Raw genomic sequence first — 19,968 nt, 5'->3', positions numbered from 1 at the left:
CACTCCTGCCCCTTTCTTCTGGGGCATGTCATTTACTCTCCAACAGCCTCTGTTCCAAAATAAGAACAGGCAGAGACTAGCTGGATTGCTAAATCACTGGTGAAGGGAATTTAAGCCAAGAATGCATGGTTTTACCAATCAGTCAGTCAAAAAACAGTTATGAAATATGTCTTGTCTATATAACTGCTCTAATAAATGAGAAAGTTCATATGACTTATCAATATCATCATCTCAGGCAGAAATATAAGTAGTACAGTATCATTAGATCACTTCTGATTTGCCTTTCCTTTTTACCTTCTTTATGATTCACATGGGTCTCACATTTGTTATTTTTGTTGTTGTTTGCTTGTTTGCTTTTTGTTATTTGTTATTTGTTTTGCAAGGCAATAGGACTAATGACTTGCTCAAGGTGACACAGCTAGGTAATTATTAGGTGTCCGAGGTCACATTTGAACTCAGGTCCTCCTGATTCCAGGGCTGGTGCTCTAGCCACTGCACCACCTAGCTGCCCCCAAAACACACATTTGAAGAGCAAACTTTCTGAGCAGCTCTGGTCATTTCATCTGAAAAGTTTGAAAGTATCCTGTTACTTTGAATTTCCATCTTTTCGCCCAGCCCGGCCCGGCCCCGCCCGGTGCTCCCCTCCCCTCGCCTGCGCCCCACGCGCCGGGCAGTGCCACCAGCCGCCCCTGCTTGGCACTCTGCTCCGACTTGGCAGCGGATAAAAGGGGCGTGAAGGGCCGGGGACATGGTGCCCGGCGGCCGCGGCGCCTTTAAAGCCTCGCGCCGGAGGGACCGGAGCAGAGCGGAGAGCCAGAGCTAGAGCCTGGGCCCGACCATTAGAGGCTCCCAGGGCCCGGGGAGGCAGGCCTGAGACTCCAGAGCCCCGATGCCGGCCCACTTGCTCCAATAGGAGATTCCCTCCTACACCATGACCACCACAACCACCATCACAGCCCCTTCCAGGGCCCTGCAGAACGGAGTCCCCAGAGGAGCTTCAAAAAACACTTATCGAGAAAGGTGAAGAGGGAGTCAACTATGAGATGCTGGATGATGTGTTTGATCCCACATACCGAGAGAAAGAAGGCCCCAAACCCAAGTTCACGTATTTCTGGAGGAACATCATCCTGATGGGTCTGCTTCACTTGGGAGCTCTGTATGGGCTGGTCCTGTTGCCTTCCTCTCACATCTACACCCTGATGTGGGTATTTGGGTACTATCTGATCAGCGCCTTAGGCATCACTGCTGGAGCTCATCATCTCTGGAGTCACAGAATCTACAAAGCATGCCTACCCCTCAGAATCTTTCTGACAATAGCTAACACCATGGCATTCCAGAATGACATTTCTGAGTGGGCCCAGGACCACCGAATACATCATAAGTTCTCTGAGACGGATGCTGATCCCCATAATGCCTCACAGGGATTTTTCTTTTCCCATGTGGGTTGCTTGCTAGTGCCCAAACACCCAAATGTCATTGAGAAGGGCTGTTTGCTTGACTTGTCCGATCTGAAAGCTGAGAAGCTGCTGATGTTCCAGAGGAGATACTACAAGCCCCACATCCTCCTCATGTGCTTCATTTTTCCCACATTTGTCCCCCAGTATTTCTGGGGTGTGGATTTTGCTCACAGACTGTTTGTTTCCACCTTCCTGCGTTATGCCCTCATACTCAATGCGACCTGGCTGGTGAATAGCACTGCTCATATGTATGGCAACTGGCCCTATGATAAAAGCATCAACCCCCAAGAGAATATCCTGGTGGCACTTGGAGCTGCAGGTGAAGGTTTCCACAACTACCATCACACCTTCCCATACCATTACTCTGCTAGTGAGTATTGCTGGCACATCAACTTTACCGCATTCTTCATAGACTGCATGTGTTTCCTGGGCTTGGCCTATGACTGAAAGAAAGTCTCCAAGGCTGCCATCCTTGCCAGATGTGCCAGAACTGGTGAAAAGAGAGCCAAGAGCAGCTGAGGCCTTTCTCTCCACCTTCCTGCTCCCCCCCACCAAGCCAGCTGGGCAGGGGCCTAATGTTCTCTTTATTAACTACTGAATAATGCTACCAGATGCTAAAGATGATTTTTTTAACCCATTCCAATACAGTATTCCTTTACAATGCAAATGTATTGAAAGCCAACAACTCTGCCTTTGTGAATGCTGAGATGATCTTGCTTTTCTTCTCCCTTCTCTTTCCTTCCCCTGTTCTTATCACCTTTCCTTTTCTTCTATCCCCTCCCCACCTTCTCTATCTCTTAAACAAGCAGCTGGCTGCTTTGGGCTGACTTGCCCTCTATAGCATCACTGTTAAAAAAAAAAAAAGCCTTTTCCCCGAGTGATTCTCTTCTTTTTGGACCTCTCTGACCCCTGAGGGGTGAGGAGTAGACCTAGAAAGGAATCAAGGCTACTTTCTCAGCTCCTTCAGGCCCAGCCTCATTTCCTACCAGATGGAAAGAAGGATCATTCTTCTTGACTACTGGTTCCTCCTGGAAATCAAGGCTGGGGGGCGGGGGAAGTAGTGCACCTACTATTATTGGTGAGAGGGGTGTGAGAAAGGACATAGTTATCTGCCAACCATCCTTCTAGCCCACTTTTCAACAAAGTGGCCTTGCTCTCTGTCCCAATGGCCCAAAGTTGGGGGTGACTGGGAAATTTGACTGGGGGAATGCTTCCATAAAGTTTGGGACAAAGCAATATAAAGCACACCTAAGAAACCAAGGGGCAAATCTTTGGTTCTGAATGAATTTGACTTAACCTGGAGAGATTAGGGGAAAGTTATGGAAACAATAACTCAATGGAAAATGTAAAACAAGCCAACCTCAACATCCCGACCCCCATCCCTCCATTCTGGAGTTTGGGGAGAAGAAGGTAAAAATGAGTGTGATGACTCCTGCCCCCTCAGTGCTGAGCAGGGACCCAAGAGGCTGGGGCAGGGATGCAGAGATCTAAGAGTTTTAAGAAGGTCCAAGATCCTTCCTCTCCCTATAGAAAATGGCTACCAATTATCATTGGGTCCATGGGGGTCCCTTCTGTAGCAAACACACCTCATCCATCTTTTTCTCCCTTCTCTCTCATAGCCCTTCAGAACCTTGAACTTGTCTAGGGGGTTAACCCTGCACTTCCCTTGCCTTGGCTTCACCTAGTCTCTGTAGCTTTTTCACTCTCCTGTCTGGGCAGGCATTCTCCCTTGACTAAACTTGCCTCAAGGCCAAGTAGCACCACTGGATCCAGCCCTCCCCTTTTCAGTTGACCTGCATCACCTCTTCCTTCCCTCATTGCCCCACTATCCTGCTGACTCAAGGCAGAGCTGGTAAACCTGCTGGGGAACATCCCAAGGTCAGATGGAAACTCAGCTAAACCCTAACTAAATTCTAGTGTCAGCCCAGTGAGCCAGCCACTGGGAAGGGAGGAATCTTCTTTTTTATTATTATTATTATTATTATCCTTTCATCCTCAGCATGCTGGGTGTTCCTTATTAACTATGCAAGCCAAGCCTAGAACTTCTGACTGGTTTAGGGGAGAGACTTCCATTAGAACTCTTCCTTCTCACCTGCCAGAGTTAGTGCAAAAGCCTAACCTACCAGTTTCTTTGCCCAGCTGACTCCCATCACCTAACTGGAAGAGGGGGGGTAGGAAAGCCCCACCTTCCCTTGCACTACCTTGGCTTTACTGCTGTCTTACTGGGAAAGCCAGCCCCATGCTTGGAGTAGGGATGAGAGATGGCAGCTTTATGTCTGGGTCCTTGAGAATAAACAGGCCCGGATAGAAGGTACAGGCTGGTCTAGAAGCCCAGCCTCTGGAGCTGTTCATCCCATAGGAAAGAAATAGATAGAAATGTCCAGTTTAGTGTAGATGTGCCTATACTAGTGTGGGCCTACCTTTAAGAGAGGTCTTTGGGGTATTTTAATCCAACAGCACTTCACCAATAAGTATAATGAATATAGTTTGTCTCTTCTTACCATGTTCAACGGGGACCCATACTTTGACCCTGCAAGAGTCTTGGTTGGCATCTGTCTTGACCTGCAGGGAAAGGAGCACCAGGAGAGGATGACAAAAGCTTAAAGCAAAGGAACCTATTTAAAAACAATTAAAAATGGACTCCAGTCTGACAGAACCTAAATTCCCATGATTCCTTGAGCTGTGCAGGCTAACAATATTCCTCTGGGTGCCTTCTGAGGGGTCTAATCAGTATTGAGGGTGAGTCTGCCTCCACCCTCCTCCTTGCTGCTCTTTGACCAGAGAGGGCAGCTGGTGGGAGAGCTGAGACCCAGACCCAGCAGGAGAATGGACAGATTTGTAGGACTGCATTTCTGTGCTTTAGTTTTGGAGAAAAAAAATTTTGTTTTTGTTTTGTTTTGTTTTTCTTTTTTTCTTTGGGGGTTTTCTTATAAGGGGCCCATATAGCAGGTGGAAGTAATTTGAATGTATTTGATTTAGGTGGTTTTTTGTTTGTTTTTATTTTTTGTTTTTAGATTAAAAGATGGTTGCAGCATTTTAAAATAGAAATTTTCCCCTTAATTTGCTTGTATCCTGAATGTTCTCTTTTTAAAAGTTCAGCTCACACACACCAGAACAAGAAATTAAAGGAAATAAGAAGACTGTTACTGTAGTGGTTCAGGAAGAGGGGATCCCCTCCAAGCTCTGCTGCTGACTTGCTGTGTGACCCCTGGGCAAGTCACTTAACTCTTCTGTGCCTCAGTTTCCCTGTCTGTTAAAAATAGGGATAATAATACTGACCTACCTCACAAGGCAGTTTACAGACTAATGTCTGTAAAGCACCTTGGCATTCTTCAGTTGAGGGAGCTTCCTACAGGATACCATGGACCTCTAGGAACTTGGCTCTGGGTAGAGATGGAGTGGCTAGGCTGAGCATCCTGGGAAGGGGGTGGGTAGTGGTGGGGGAGTGAAGCTGGAGAGCTCAGCAACTCAGTTGCTATAGAAACAAGAGCAGGGTACCTTTTCCTGGGTTGGGAATTTTTTCCTTTTTTTTGGATCATAGTATCTGTGACCTGCAAAGAATAATTTTGGAACAATTTCTATTAATATTGACTTTGAAGTCATTTACTGATCTTGAGATTGTGTTTGTTCATAATAAAAGTGAAGTGAATCAAAAAAAAAAGACTGTCCATCTTTTCCCTTGACAGAGTATGTTCAGTTTTGCTGGATAATTGAATCTTGGTTGCAATCTAAGCTCTTTTGCCTTCCAAAATATTATTTTCCAAGCCCTACAATGCCTTAATGTAGAAGCTCCTAAATCTTCTGTTATGCTGACAGTGGCTCTACAATAAATATTAGAATTTTTTCTTTTTGATTGCTTGCACTATTTTCTCCTTGACTTTGGAGTTCTGAAATTGGCTATAATATTCCTAGCAGTTTTTATTTTGGGATCTCTTTCAAGATGTGATCAGTGGATTCTTTCATTTCTATTTTACCCTCTGCTTCTAAGATATCAGGACAGTTTTCCTGGAGAATTTCCTGAAAATGACATCTAGGTTATTTTTTTGTTCATGACTGTGAGGTACTCCATTAATTTTTAAATTATCTCTTCCGGTGCTGCTTTTTAGGTCAGTTGCTTTTTCCAATGAGATATTTCACATTTTCTTCTAGTTTTTCATTCTTTTGGTTTTATTTTATTGTTTCTTGATTTTTCACAAAAGTCATCAGCTTCCCTTTGTTTCATTCTACATTTTAAGGGATTATTTTCTTCAGGGAGTTTTTGCATCTCCTTTTTCATTTGGCCAATTCTGGTTTTTAAGGCATTCCTCTCCTCTTTAGTGTTTTGGAACACTTTCTTCCATTTTGGCCCAGTCTGGTTTTTAAAATGTGATTTTCCTCAATATGTTTTATCTTTTTCACCAAGCTCTTGACTAAGTTTTTCATGATTTTCCTTCATTACTCTCATTTCTCTTCCAAATTTATCCTCTTACCTCTCTTACTTCATTTTCAAAATCTTTTTTGAGTTCTTCCATTGCCTGAGACCAATTCATATTTTCTTGGAGGCTTTGGATGCAGAAGTTTTGACTTTGTTATCTTCTTCAGAGTTTGTATTGTGATCTTCCACATGAACAAAGCATCTATGGTTGGACTTTTTTTCTTCTGTTATTTGTTCATTTTCCTAGCCAATGACTCAATTTTAACTCATTAACTCTTTTTGAAGGTGGGGTTCTGCTTCCAGGATGAAGAATATGCAGTCCCAAGCTTTTGAGGGTTTTTGCAATTCTTTTCAAAGATATCCCCCAGGGCAAGTTTTCCATTTCTCCAAGGTTTTATGAGAGGCTATGACTACTCTCCCAGCCTGTGCTCTGACCTATGGGTGACCACAAGCATTTTCCTCTGCCCTGGAACTCTAAGGAGAGCCCCTGCTCTGCTAAGGCAGTAGGCTCTACTGAGCTGCTGTTCCTCTTCTACCAGAAACTGTGAACCTAGCTATGAGTATGGTCAAGGCAACAGGGTGCTGACACAGGGTTACAAAGAAACCCCTGCAATCTCCCCAAACTGGACCTACCATTCATGAACAAAGAGCTCCAGAGTTGGCTCCCAAGGCCTATTCTGGGACACTGGGGTAGGGTCTATGCTACTAAGGCCTCCGTTGGACTGTGTTCTACTCTCACATGGTATGACCAAGTTTTCTTGCTAAATTTCCAAATTGTTCTTGCTAATCCCTGGGTTGAGAGATCTGGAAATTGCCACCACCATATTTCAGGATCTCAAGGACAGGCCGGTGACATGGAAGCTTTCAATTCTCCCAAAGAAACCTGATTTCTACAAGTTGCTGATTTCTTTGCACCTGAGCAACAACAGAATTCTGTCCCCACCATCAACAAGTTGGAAAATTCTGCTGGTTTGGAGGCATAAAACTATAGACTCCTCCTTGTTCTGGTATTCCTGCCCTGATTATTCCTCTCCAGAGTCCAGATTTAGGTAGATGATCAAAATTATCCCACTCTGCTCCTTGATTCTGAACTTACTTCTGTCTTGGTAAACTGCACAGCATTTCCCTAACTGGGATTAGCACTCTCCAGGTTCAGGTCCCTTTTGTATAACCTGGATATAGGTACTAGTTGTAATAAGGCTACCAATGATGACCCTGGTCTAGGTCCAGGACATCCTCTCTCCCTGGGTACTGGAGTATTATTTTCCCATGGCTTACCCAGCCAGTCCCCATTATCCTTGATATCCCTGTCTCTTTCTGAGCCAATCTCATAAGAGTGACCTAATATTGCAAAGTTGGCCTAATTTGCATTTCTTTAAGTAATAATAATTTAGAGCATTTTTTTCATATGACTTTATATTTTGATTTCTTCATCAAAACCCTGCCATTCTTATCTTTTGTCCACTTATCTATTGGGGAATGACTCATATTTATATAAATTTGACAAAGTTCTCAGTATATTTGAGATGAGACCTTTATCTGAGAATCTGTCTATAAATTTCTCCCCTATCCTTCTTTCTTCCTAGTTTTGACTTCATTGGCCTTATTTGTACAAAACTTATTTAATTTAATGTAGCCAAAAGTATCCATTATACATCTCACAATGCATTCTATCTCTTGTTTATTCATAAGTTTTTCCTATCCAGAAGTCTGATAAGGTACAAAGCTGCATGTTTTCTAATTTTATTTTATCTCCCTTTAGACCTTATTTGAAGAGGTGACATAAAATATTGGTCTATGTCTAATTTTTTTAATAAATTTCTTTCATATTCTTGACCTTTTGTTCTTCCAAATGGATTTTATTATTTTTTCTAGCTCAATAAAATAATTTTTGATAATTGAGATGGCATTGAATACGTAGACTAGTTTAGGTAAAATTATCATTTTTATCAGATTGACTCTGCCCACCCATGAACAAATAATATTTCTCCAATTATTTAAATGTGATTTTATTTGTATAAAAAGTATTTTATAGAATTACATTCATTTAATTCCTAGTTTTTCTTACCACGAATATGACCAAGCATTTTATACTGCTTTCAGTTAATTTAAAAGATGTTTCTCTTCTTATCTATTTTTTAGGGTTTTGTTGGTGATAAAAAGAAATATTGATAATTTATGTAGGTTTATTTTATTTTCTGCTACTTTGTCAAAATTAATGATTATTTCAAGTAACACAGTTGAATCTCTAGAATTTTCCAAGTATGTCACTATACTGTCTTGAAAAAAAGGATAAATTTATTTCCTCATTGTCCATTCTGATTCCTTTATTTTCTCTTTCTTATTTTTTCTATTACTTGCTTTTCTTTTTTCTTTTTCAAGTTTAAGGATGGCCTTTATCTTTTTATTTTTTTAAAATTTTTTTTAGGTTTTTTTTTTTGCAAGGTAAATGGGGTTAAGTGGTTTGCCCAAGGCCATACAGCTAGGTAATTATTAAGTGTCTGAGGTCAGATTTGAACTCAGGTCCTCCTGACTCCAGGGCTGGTGCTCTATTCACTGCGCCACCTAGCCACCCTTATTTTTTATTTTGAATTCTATAATTTTTCCCTCCCCCTCCCCCCACAGAAGGTAGTCTGTTAGTCTTTACATTGTTTCCATGCTATACATTGATCTAAATTGAAAGTGTTGAGAGAGAAATCATATCCTTAAAGAAAAAAAATAAAATATAAGAGATAGCAAAATTACATAATAAGATTATGGGTTTTTTTTTAATTAAAGGTAATAGTCTTTGGTCTTTGTTCAAAGTCCACAATTCCTTCTCTGGATACAGATGGTATACTCCATCACAGATAACCCCAAATTGTTCCTGATTGCTGAACTGATGGAATGAGCAAGGATCTTAAGATTGATCATTGCCCCCATGTTGCTGTTATGATGCACAATGTTCTTCTGGTTCTGCTTATCTCACTCAGCATCAGTTCATGCAAATCCCTCCAGGCTTCTTTGAATTCCCATTCCTCCTGGTTTCTAATAGAACAATAGTGTTCCATAATGTACATATACCACAATTTGTTCAGCCATTCCCCAACTGAGGGACATCCCCTCAATTTCCAATTCTTTGCCACCACAAACAGGGCTGCTATGAATATTTTTGTACAAGTGATGTTTTTACCCTTTTTCATCATCTCTTCAGTAGTGGTATTGCTAGATCAAAGGGTATGCAAATTTTTATTGCCCTTTGGGCATAATTCCAAATTGCTCTCCAGAAAGGTTGCATGAGTTCACAGCTCCACCAACAATGTATTAGTGTCCCAGATTTACCATATCACTTCCAGCATTGATCATTGTCCTTTCTGATCATATTGGAATGGTCTTTATTTTTTAAAAAAGTCTTTAGGACTACAAATTATAAAGGAAGCAGATTGCTACAGTAGAAAACTATTGAATAGATACATAATATCTATGTATAAAAATCTAACATGAACTCCAAATTCTTGACTCTTGATGATCCATACTAAGTTAGGGCATATTTCACTGACACCTTAGTGACACAATGTCCAGCTTTGATGAAGAGTTATGAACTTCTTATTTCAAAATAGTCAGTTAAAAATATTGTTTCCCTACTTCAAAATTTAGCTGCCCAAAATGAGACAACTTATTATCAACAAAGATAAAGTAAAAAGGTAAGTCATCAGAACAAAAAAAATGAGACCTATAAAGGAAACATTTTTAGCTGATGACAAAAAGAAAATGGATTTTGGGGTAGACATTGGGCAGATACTCAAATCATTCCTGTATTTGTTAAAGAATGAAGACAGTCCAGTAGGTTCAAGTGGTATCACATAATTGCATTTCAATACAACAAACAAGATGACTATAGGACATTTTTACTTGGAGTCCCAAAGGGAAACTTTGTAATCTAGAACACATTGACCACTTACCATATGAAAAATTTTCCTGGGTTTAGGATATTTGTCATTTCCATTCATGTACTCCCTGGAATGACTCCTATTCTATGAACTTAGGGTTCTCTAGAGTTCAGACTATTGTAAATGTATTTATAAGACTATTTTAATAATACATTTTTAAATGGGTCAGGAGATGGTGACATAACAGAGGCTTACCTACTTTTACTGGCTAAAACACTGAATGCAGAAAAGTGTTCAATGAAGAGAGCTTAATTTTCTTCAGACTCAGATTCTTCTTTTACCTTCTTTAGCCACTCTCCAAATTTTTTTCATTTGCTCAAGAAAGATATTTTTTCCCATTAACAACAGGCATATCTTATACCACTTCAAATTGGGCTCTTCATTCAGGACTTTGGTTTTGTAAAAAGCATCATGATTTTCTGGAAAGCTTTCATGACATGCTTGTTGTCATCTGCAATAACAGAGTCAGCTCAATCTGACCTGGAGTAGTAAAGGTAGGGAACAGAGACTTATAATGCTTCAAATGCTTGATACCAGGTCCTCCTTTTGTTCCATTCTATAGTTCTAGGCCTATAACAATCTGTTCTGGGATTCTTTTATCTATTCTGTTTTTCTTCATGTCCTTAACATCCAAAAATTCTTCTCTTAAAATGGATCACTATGTGATATTTGTTCTTGAAGTCATTCTGCAACTCTTTATGAGCTCCTATGGTTTGCTGAAAGTTCATTTAGACCTACTTTGGAAAATATTTTGTGAAGGGCTCAATACTTTGTTAGTAAAGAGGAGAATGATCTGTGCTGACTTCTTGAAGACTAGCAGATACTGCATTGATATCCTTTTTCATTTACCCATTATTTAAACAGCTTTACAGCAAAGGCTGCTGAAATGCTTTCTTTAAACAAATTCTCATTATAAAGACTTAAGAATGGATACATTAAGTGTCCTACTGACCAGAAGAACCCAGTTATCATGGCATATTTGTTCTTCTCAGGCTCTGAAAAAACTCCCTAAGAGTAGCAGCAGACTTTTAACTTCATCTTCAAATCTCTTTTCAGGGCATTTGAACTTCTTGTTCTACAAATATACAGATATCTACAGGAATCATGCCTTCTGCCAGTGTATCATTTGGGGCTAGCATGCCACCAGTCACCAGAATGATAAAGAGTGTTTCTGCATATCAACAATAATCAAGTTTGGCCCCAGAAGAATTAAGAAATTTTGCTACTAAAATCAATGCCAGTTGAATAATATAGTCCTGACTCTGGGTAGGATCAAACCTCTCTTTTTTATCTCTTTTTCTTGTATTAAAATGATGGCCTGATAGCATTGGCTTTTGCTGCTTTTGATTACTTATAAAAGACAACTGAATTTAAGTTGGAAAGAAAAGAGCCAGAAATCTCTGATGTGGCAGCATCTGTGAAAGGGTCCAGAAGTATTATGAAGAGAAAGAAGGAGGTACCACCCTCCTCCCATTGCTAGCATTTCTAATACAATATGGAATAATAATGGGCATCCTTGTTTCACTTCTGATCTTATTGAGAAGATTTCTAGATTATTCCCCCTTACTAATAATGCTTGCTGATGGTTTTAGGTTGATATTTCTTATTATTTTAAGGAAAAATCCATTTATACCTATGCTTTCAAGTGTTATTAACATGAATGAGTATTGCATTTTGTCAAGTTTTTTTCTGGTTCATTGATATAATCATATGATTTTTGTTGCTTTTATTATTGAAAAAATTCATTATGCTAATAGTTTTCCTATTGTTAAAATCATCCCTGAATTCTTGGTATATGTCACACTTAGAATCAAAGTTTAATCTTTTTGATATACTGTTGTAGTCTTCTAGATAGTATGTTATTTAGAATTTTTGCATTCATACTCATTAATGAAACTGGTCTAGAGTTGTTTTTCTCTGATTTTGTTCTTCTTAGTTTAGGTACCAGGATCATATTTGTTTCATAAAAGGAATTTAAATTTTTAGAATTTCAAATTTGATGTTTAAATGCATGTTTTCCCTCCCAAATTTTTTAAAATTGCATACACACTTCATCGGTCTCTTCTTTTTGGCATAAAAAATTTATATTTTAAAGATTAAAAAAATTTCCTTCAATTACTCTTTTTGCTAAATTCCATAGCTGTTGGCTATTTTCTCATTATTGCTACTCTTGTTTTTGTGACTTGATCTTTAACATTAAGTTGTTTAATTTCCAATTAACTTTTAATCTGGGTTTCCATGGTCCTTTATTAAATAAAACTTTTATTGCACTGTAATGTGAAAAGGAAGCATTTAATAGCTCTTTCATGCATTCAAATATAAAAAATTTAAACCTTATTATATGGTCAATTTTTAAAAAATATACAAAGTACCACTGGAAAAAAAAGATGTGGGAAATTCAATTTTCTTCACATAGCTATCATATTTAGCTTGTTTAAGGTTTTATTTATCTGCTTAACTTTTTATTTGTTTTTGGTTTGGATTTATCTAGTTCTGAGAGGAAAAGGTTGAAGTTGTTCACAATTATAGTTTTACTCTTTATCATAATGTAGTTCACTTGTTTATCTCTTTTAATTAAACATATTTTAAGCTTTGAGTTAATGATTGCTGGCCTTTTTTAATATCAACTGACACATGATAAATTCTACCCCAGTCCTTTATTTTTTTATACTATTTTTTCTTGTAAACAGCATATATTTTTATTCTGTTTTTTAATACATTCTTTTATCCATTTCCATTTCATGGATGAGTTCACCCTATTCACATTTAAAGCTATAATTACAAGTTGTACATTTCCCTCTAACCTGTTTTTCCTAACTTCATTCTTCTCTCCCTCTCTTTTTACCCTATCTTTCCTCAGAAGTCTAATTTGTTTCTAAACATTGCTTCTCTAATATGCACCACTAAGAATTTCTCCCTTATCCTCTTCCTTTACCCTCTTATTTCTTAATCAGAATAACCTTCCAAGAGTTTCTTCCTTAACCTATTACCTCACCTTGCTATTTCATTAAGAAATTAAGAAGACTTTTATACCCTTCTAGATAATATGAATTTCCCCATTAAACTCAGTTCTGGTCAGAAAAACGTTCTAGCACCACCAGTCCTTCACAACCTCTGGTCTCCACTATAATACTTCTTCCATTCATATCTCATTTGTGTTGTTCTTCTTTACCTCATTCTACCAAATTTTTTTAGCATCAACCCATCAAATGCAGCTCAATCCCAAGCCTTCTACCTATGTCTGCTCTCTCAAACTAACCAAGTAATGATAACATTTTTAAGTGTTACAGATATTTTCCCATATAAGAAGCAAAAAAGTTTGGCCTTATTAGATCCCTTATAATTGGTCTTTTATATTCACTTTGTTATATTTTTCCTAATTTTTATAAGAAAACTACTGAATTTTCTGATCAGTGCCGGTCTTTTCTTCACAAATACTTGAAAAACCTTTTATATGGTAAATAATCATTTATTTCATTGCAAGTTTTACCAGATATTATTCTTTGTTACAAACCTAGCTCCTTTGTTCTTTGGAATAAAATGTTCTATGCCTTTCAATCCTGACTGTGTTTCCATAGCTTTTAAATTGCTTCTTTTTTGTAGTTGTTAGTAGTATTTTCTTCTTTATCTGTGAGTTTTCATCTTGAGATCTCTTTTGAATGATGAATGATGGATTTTTTTGAGGTTTTTTTGCAAGGCAAATGGGGTTAAGTGGCTTGTCCAAGGCCACACAGCTAGGCAATTATTAAGTGTCTGGGGTCAGATTTGAACTCAGGTTCTCTTGACTCCAGGCCACCTAGCTGCCCCGTGAATGATGGATTTTTAAAGAATTTCTGTTTTACCTTCTAGTTCTAAAATTTTAGGGTAATTTCTCTTAATAATTTCTTGAACTTTATTGCATAGACTCTTTATGAAAATCATAACTCTCAGGTAGTTCTACAATTCTTCTATTGTCTTTTCTCAATCTGTTCTCCAGATCATTTGTTTTTCTAATGAGATGTTTTACATTCCCTTCTATTTTTTCATTCTTTAGATTTTAAAAATTATTTGTGATGTCTTATGACATGATTAACTTCCCTTTTCCCCATTCTAATTTTTAAGGAGTTATTTTCTTCAAAGAGTTTTTTTTAATTTCTTTCTCTAATTGGTAAATATTCCTTTCATAATTGTCTTGATTTTGCTGCATTACTTTTATTTTTTCCCAATTTTCCTTCAATTTCTCTAATTTGATTCTTAAATCCCTTTTTTTCCCCCTTAAATCCCTTTTTAAGTTCTTCCAAGAACTCTTTTTGGGCTTGTGATGATTTGCCATTTTTCTTTCAAGTAAAAGTAGTTGTTTAACTTCATTGGCTTCTTCTGATTTTGAACCCAATTCTTCTCTATCATCACATTAGTTATCCAGGGTAAGGTTCTTTCTCTTTTACTTACTCAATTTTTAAAGCTTATTTCTTGACTGTGTGTTATAGGTTCTAGTCCTGAGGTGCGTGAGATAATCTTTCAGACTTTATGGTTTTTGTACTGTTGTTTTCTGAGCTCTTCCTGAATGCTTGACCTCAGATCCTCTTTTCTGTCCTTGACCCATGACCAGGACCTCTAGCAACACTCTCACCACAAATGTTGTACTCCTTGTAGATTCTTTGACTGGCTGCAAGCTACAGCTCACCCCTCTGTGCTGAAGCCAAAACCCAGGAACTCTCCTCTAAGTGCCCACATCCAGGAAGATTTTGCCCCACTGCCATCATACTCATAGGAGTGGGCTCACTTCTTCTCAACCACAGCCACAATCTGGGGCTAGTTCTGATCAGCTCACCCAGTGGAGCCACCCTGCAATTTTCCTCTTTATCAGGCACCTGATCCCAATATTGTCTATGGGGTGAAAGTTCCTGAAGCTAAGACCTGACACAACTGCTCCCATGGTTTGTTGTTTGTCCATTTGGTGGTCTCTGCCTGTAAGTATCTGTCTTCAATCAGATTCAGTCACCACTTTGGGAAAGTGTCCTTGGAATTTGTTTTAGTCTGGATAACTGATTTACATTGATTTTTAATTATTTCTGCTACTCAAAGTTCACCTTGAGGTGCTATCTTAGATTGTCTGTGGAGAAATTCTTTATTTTGCTATCTTCCCATAATACTCTCACAGTATCAGATTCTTTGGATGATTATAACTTTGTTCTACTTTGAGATCTAGTATGGCTAGATCTTCACACTGTTTTTAAATTATTTTTGTTTTGTTTTGGGGTTTATTGCAAGGCAATGGGGTTAAGTGACTTGCTCAAGGTCACACAGCTAGGTAATCATTAAGTGTCTTAAGTTAGATTTGAATTCAGGTCCTCTTGACTCCAGAGCCAGTGCTCTATCCACTACATCACCTAGCTACCCCTTTTTTTGTTCTGTTTTGTTTTGGGGGAGGAGAGTTTGTTTTTAATTTATTTGAAAGGGGGGCAGCCTTGCAAAAACCTAAAAAAAATTTATTTGAAAAGCACTGGAATTTTTAAAATTTAATTTATTGCATTTTAAGTTCTGAACTGTCTGTCTCTCTCCTCCCAGCCCCACCTTGTTCTAGAGATATGTATAACAATAAATGTAAAACCATACTGTGCATAATATTTATCAGTTCAATCTCTGGGGGTGGATAGGCTCTTCTTTCATAGGCCCTTTGTCATTGACTGAAATATTTATAACACTCAAAATAACAGTCATTCACAATTGTTCATTAAACAATATTACTGCTATTGTACACAATTTCTATTGGTTCTCTTTTCATTTCTTGGGAGCCTTTCCAAGGTTTCCTAAAATCAAGCAACTAAACATTTTTCATAGCACAGAAGGATTCTATCACATTCATCTATCATAACCTGTTTAGTCACTTCTCAGCTGAAAGTATTCCCTAAATTTCTAGTTCTTTGCCATTACAGAGTTGTTATAAATATTTAAGAACATATACATTGTGAGCAGCTAGGTGGCACAGTGAATAGAGCACCAGCCCTGGAGTCAGGAAGACCCGAGTTCAAATCTAGCCTCAGTCACTTAATAATTGCCTACCTGTGTGACCTTGGGTAAGTCACTTAACTCCATTGCCTTAAATAATAAATATTTTTTAAAACAACATATACATTATTTTCCTTTCCCCCTGATCACTTTGCAAAACAGACCTAATAGTGCCACTGTTGGGTGAAAGGATATATAATATCTTATGATTCTTTGGGTATAATTTCAAATTGCTCTCCAAAATGGTTGGATAAGTTCACAGTTGCACAAATAGCATATTAACATCTTAATTTTTTCACACTGGAAGGCACTAGAATTAAGTGAAACTGGGAAATATTTCCAGTAAAGGAAGTGATTTTAGTCGGGACTTAAAAGAAGTTAGGGAGGTCTGCATTTCAGACATGAAGCTGAGATACAGTGTTTTGTTTGAGGAAGAGTCAAAAGACCAACATCACTGATTTAAAAGTGCTCAGAAGTTAAAGATAGTGGTGTAGATCTATTCCACAACATCTCATCTTACATTTACCAAATGCTTCCAGAAACAGGCTTACCAAAAATTCAGATGGGTTTTCTGTTTGTGTTCATAAGTCTGGACTCTCATTTTGTTACATTTGGATTGATTCCTTCATCTGTCTATGGCCGTGTTTAATATTTTTCCTGGTGGACATATGGGATGTTTAGGCAAGACTATCACTTCTGGTGGAGGACTTACTTCATCTATCTTTGGTGTTCATTTTTCACCCAACTCTCACCTGTGACTCCAAGAAGCTGTAGCATGGGCAGCAGCCACACACCAAGGAAACCATCTTGCAGGTGGAGTTAAGAGAAGCAATAGATCTCAAACTAGTCTTTAATATAGGGAGGAGTCATCCCCAAAGTAGAAGAATTCTTCCACAAGAATTACAGGATGAGAATAATCTGTTCCTTCAGCCATGGAAGTAGCTGAAACAGAAGCTGTGAAGTAATTAGAACTTGGTCCATACATTGATTCCAAGGTCTTCTGTTGTATCTCTGCCTGTCAACAGGTTTTGTCACTGGATTTTGCTCCTGGACTTTGATTCTATGGAATAGAGAGTAAGGCTGGTCACTTAAATCCAATTTATACACAAGATAAGATATAACTTTATGATGCCATCGGTCCTCTTTGAAAACAAAGGACAAGCAACCATTTTTCCTGTAAAATTTCTTCACCTTGTGGACAAAATGAACATTGCACCTTATCTATTTAACTTTGGAAAATAATAGTAATTGAAAATTACATTTTTACTGAATTTTCTAGTGGTCTTTATGTATAATTGAATTCTCTCCCTGCATGAGCATTTTACTTATATTTTTAACAAAATGTTTTGGGATTTTTGTGAGATTGCACTGATCCTAGTTTTTCTTGTTAACTGTTATAGGGGTAAAGGTCAGATAGAATTCAGGGGAAACTCAGTACTCTCAGTCCTTGGCTTTTCATACTGGCCAAAAGTGCTACCAGAATTTGGAAGAAATCTATGCTACAATCTATTCTGTTTCAATAACGACAATATCCAAAACAAATTTTAAAAAACCCCCAACAAATTTCAAAATATGAGAGAGCTATATTTAAGTCCTCCCCATAAACACATATGATCTGTATGAATACAACTACAAAATATTATTCGCAGTTCTTAAGACAAAGCTAAATAATTGGAGAAATATTAATTGTTTATTGTAAAGTGAGCCAATATAGCAAAGATGACAATAGCAATTCCATCACCTTTCTGATGATCAGACTATCAAGAGACAGGTTAGCTATACCCTGTTGCAAGGTTGTTGCTAAAAAATTATTGTCTGTGTTAACCTCTCTGACATGGGAAGGCAACCACATCCATAAGGCCAGGGACTCCCACAAGCATCCAGACACCACCAGAAGTCAAATCAGGCCAAGAGCTGAAGTGGTTGGAGGGTGGGGGAAAGGAGTGAGAAGGATGTCTTTTTTTTAGATTTATTTTTGTAAGGCAAATGGGGTTAAGTGGCTTGCCCAAGGCCACACAGCTAGGTAATTATTAAGTGTCTGAGGCCGGATTTGAACCCAGGTACTCCTGACTCCGGGGCCCGCACTCTATCCACTGCGCCACCTAGCCACCCCTGAGAAGGATATCTTTGCAAAATATTCCCCTCACAATAATAAACATAATATGCAAATCATGTCATCATAGTCTTCATCAAACACAAAGGACAACTATTACTACTACTACTACTTCTTTTATTTTATTCATTCAGTTTTACACTAAACCACCAAAGAATTACTTTTACAAACTAAATAAATAAATAAAATATACCTGTTTGAATAAAAAGTCAAGAATCTCAAGGGAAATTTTCACTTGAAAAGAAGGAAGAAAGAGATGTTAGTTTTCATACTATACTGTCATGTAGTAAGCAAAATAATTCAGTACTAGTTTTAAGAAAATAAAGAAGTCTCCTAAGAGAACCCAATGTAGAAAAGTGAATGAATTTATCAAATTGACATTTTTTTTTAGGATTTTGTAAGGCAAATGGGGTTAAGTGGCTTGCCCAAGGCCACACAGCTAGGTAATTATTAACTGTCTGAGACCAGATTTGAACCCAGGTACTCCTGACTCCAGGGCCGGCGCTTTATTCACTATACCATCTAGCCACCCTCAAATTGCCATTTGATAAAGTCAAGATCTGGGGTAAGTAAAATTTATTGGATAAAAAAAGTTTAGATATTCAGAAAGTATAGTTTACTAGAAATTAGGATTAGACCAGAATTTCATATTATATGCTAAAATGAATTCCAAATGTATGCACAACTGAGATAGAAAAGCTAAAAAAAAAGAGAAGCAAATAAGAAAATCTCTTTCCTATCCCTGGAAAAGTTAGTCAGTCAACAAAAATTTCTGCAAGACCTATCATCTGTAAGGTACTGCATCTATTATTGGGGAGAAAAAAAAAGGATGAGACAGTTCTTACCATCAAGGAGTTCACTAATTAATGAAAGACAATAAACAACATATAGAGAGCAGCTAGATGGCGCAGTGGATAGAGTGCCGGCCCCGGAGTAAGGAGGACCTGAGTTCAAATATGACCTCAGACACTCAGACCTAGATGTGTGACCTTGGGCAAGTCACTTAACCCCATTGCTTTGCAAAAACAAAAGACAAAACAAAAAAATAACATTTAGAATAAATTAGAAATAATAAAGAGAGGGAAGGGACTAGAATTGCTTTTTATTTTTTAATTTAATTTAATTTTTCTAATTACATGCTATGGTAGATTCTGTCACATTTATCCATTTGCAAATGTATGAGTTACACATTTCTCCACCACTCTCCCTTCCCTCCCTCCCTCCCCATGGAGGCAAACAGTCTAGATAAATTTGCACATGTATATTTGTATTTAACATATTTGCATAATAATTATTTTGTGGAAGAGGAATTAGAATTAAGGGGAAAGAAAGAAAACCATGAGATAGGAAGGAAAAACATAAGGAAGCTTTTAAAAAGTGAATATAGCATACATTCAGATTCCATGGTTTTTCTTCTGGATGTGGATGCCAGTATTCATAGCAGGTCTCTCAGGGTTGTCTTTGATCTCTGAACTGCTGAGAGGAATTGTATCCATCATAGTTGATCATCTCACAAGGTTGTTGTTAATGTGCTGACTTCACTTAGCATCGTTCATGTAATTCTTTCCATGCTTCTCTAAAGTCTCACCATACAAGATTTCTTTTAGAATAATAGTACTCTGTAACACCCATATACCATAACTTGCTCAGCCTTTCCCCAGTTGATGGGCATCCCCTCAGTTTCCAATTCTTTGCCACTGGAAAAAGAGATGCTATAAATATTTTTGGATATGTGGGACTTTTCCCATTTTTTTATTTCATTTGGACACAGATCTGGTATTGGCATTGCTGGATCAAAGGGTATGATCAGTTTTATTGCTTTTTGGACATAGTTACAGATTATTCTCCAGAATGCAGGATCAGTTCACAACTTCCCCAGCAGTATATCAATGTCCCAATTTTCCCACATTCTCTCCAACATAGATTATTTTCCTTTTTTGTCATTTTAGCCAATCTGATAGTTATAAAGTAGTACTTCATAGTTGTTTTAATTTACATTTCTCTAATTATGATTTGGAGCATTTTTCATATGACTATATATAAAATTAATTTCTTCATTTGAAAACT

General features: G+C 37.8%; 2 pseudogenes; one reads left to right on the top strand and one right to left on the bottom strand.

Moving 5' to 3' along the window:
• Nucleotides 1-889: 889 nt before the first annotated feature.
• On the top strand, nt 890-1,976 carry LOC141515979 (stearoyl-CoA desaturase-like; annotated as a pseudogene).
• Nucleotides 1,977-10,048: 8,072 nt separating this feature from the next.
• Nucleotides 10,049-16,594, bottom strand: LOC141517224 (eIF5-mimic protein 2 pseudogene; annotated as a pseudogene).
• Between the last annotated feature and the right edge of the window lie 3,374 nt (nt 16,595-19,968).

This window comes from Macrotis lagotis, chromosome 3 (assembly GCF_037893015.1).
Source record: "Macrotis lagotis isolate mMagLag1 chromosome 3, bilby.v1.9.chrom.fasta, whole genome shotgun sequence".
NCBI lineage: Eukaryota > Metazoa > Chordata > Mammalia > Peramelemorphia > Peramelidae > Macrotis > Macrotis lagotis.
Note: the sequence above shows the minus strand (reverse complement) of the source record. Positions and strands in the feature narration are given on the sequence as shown.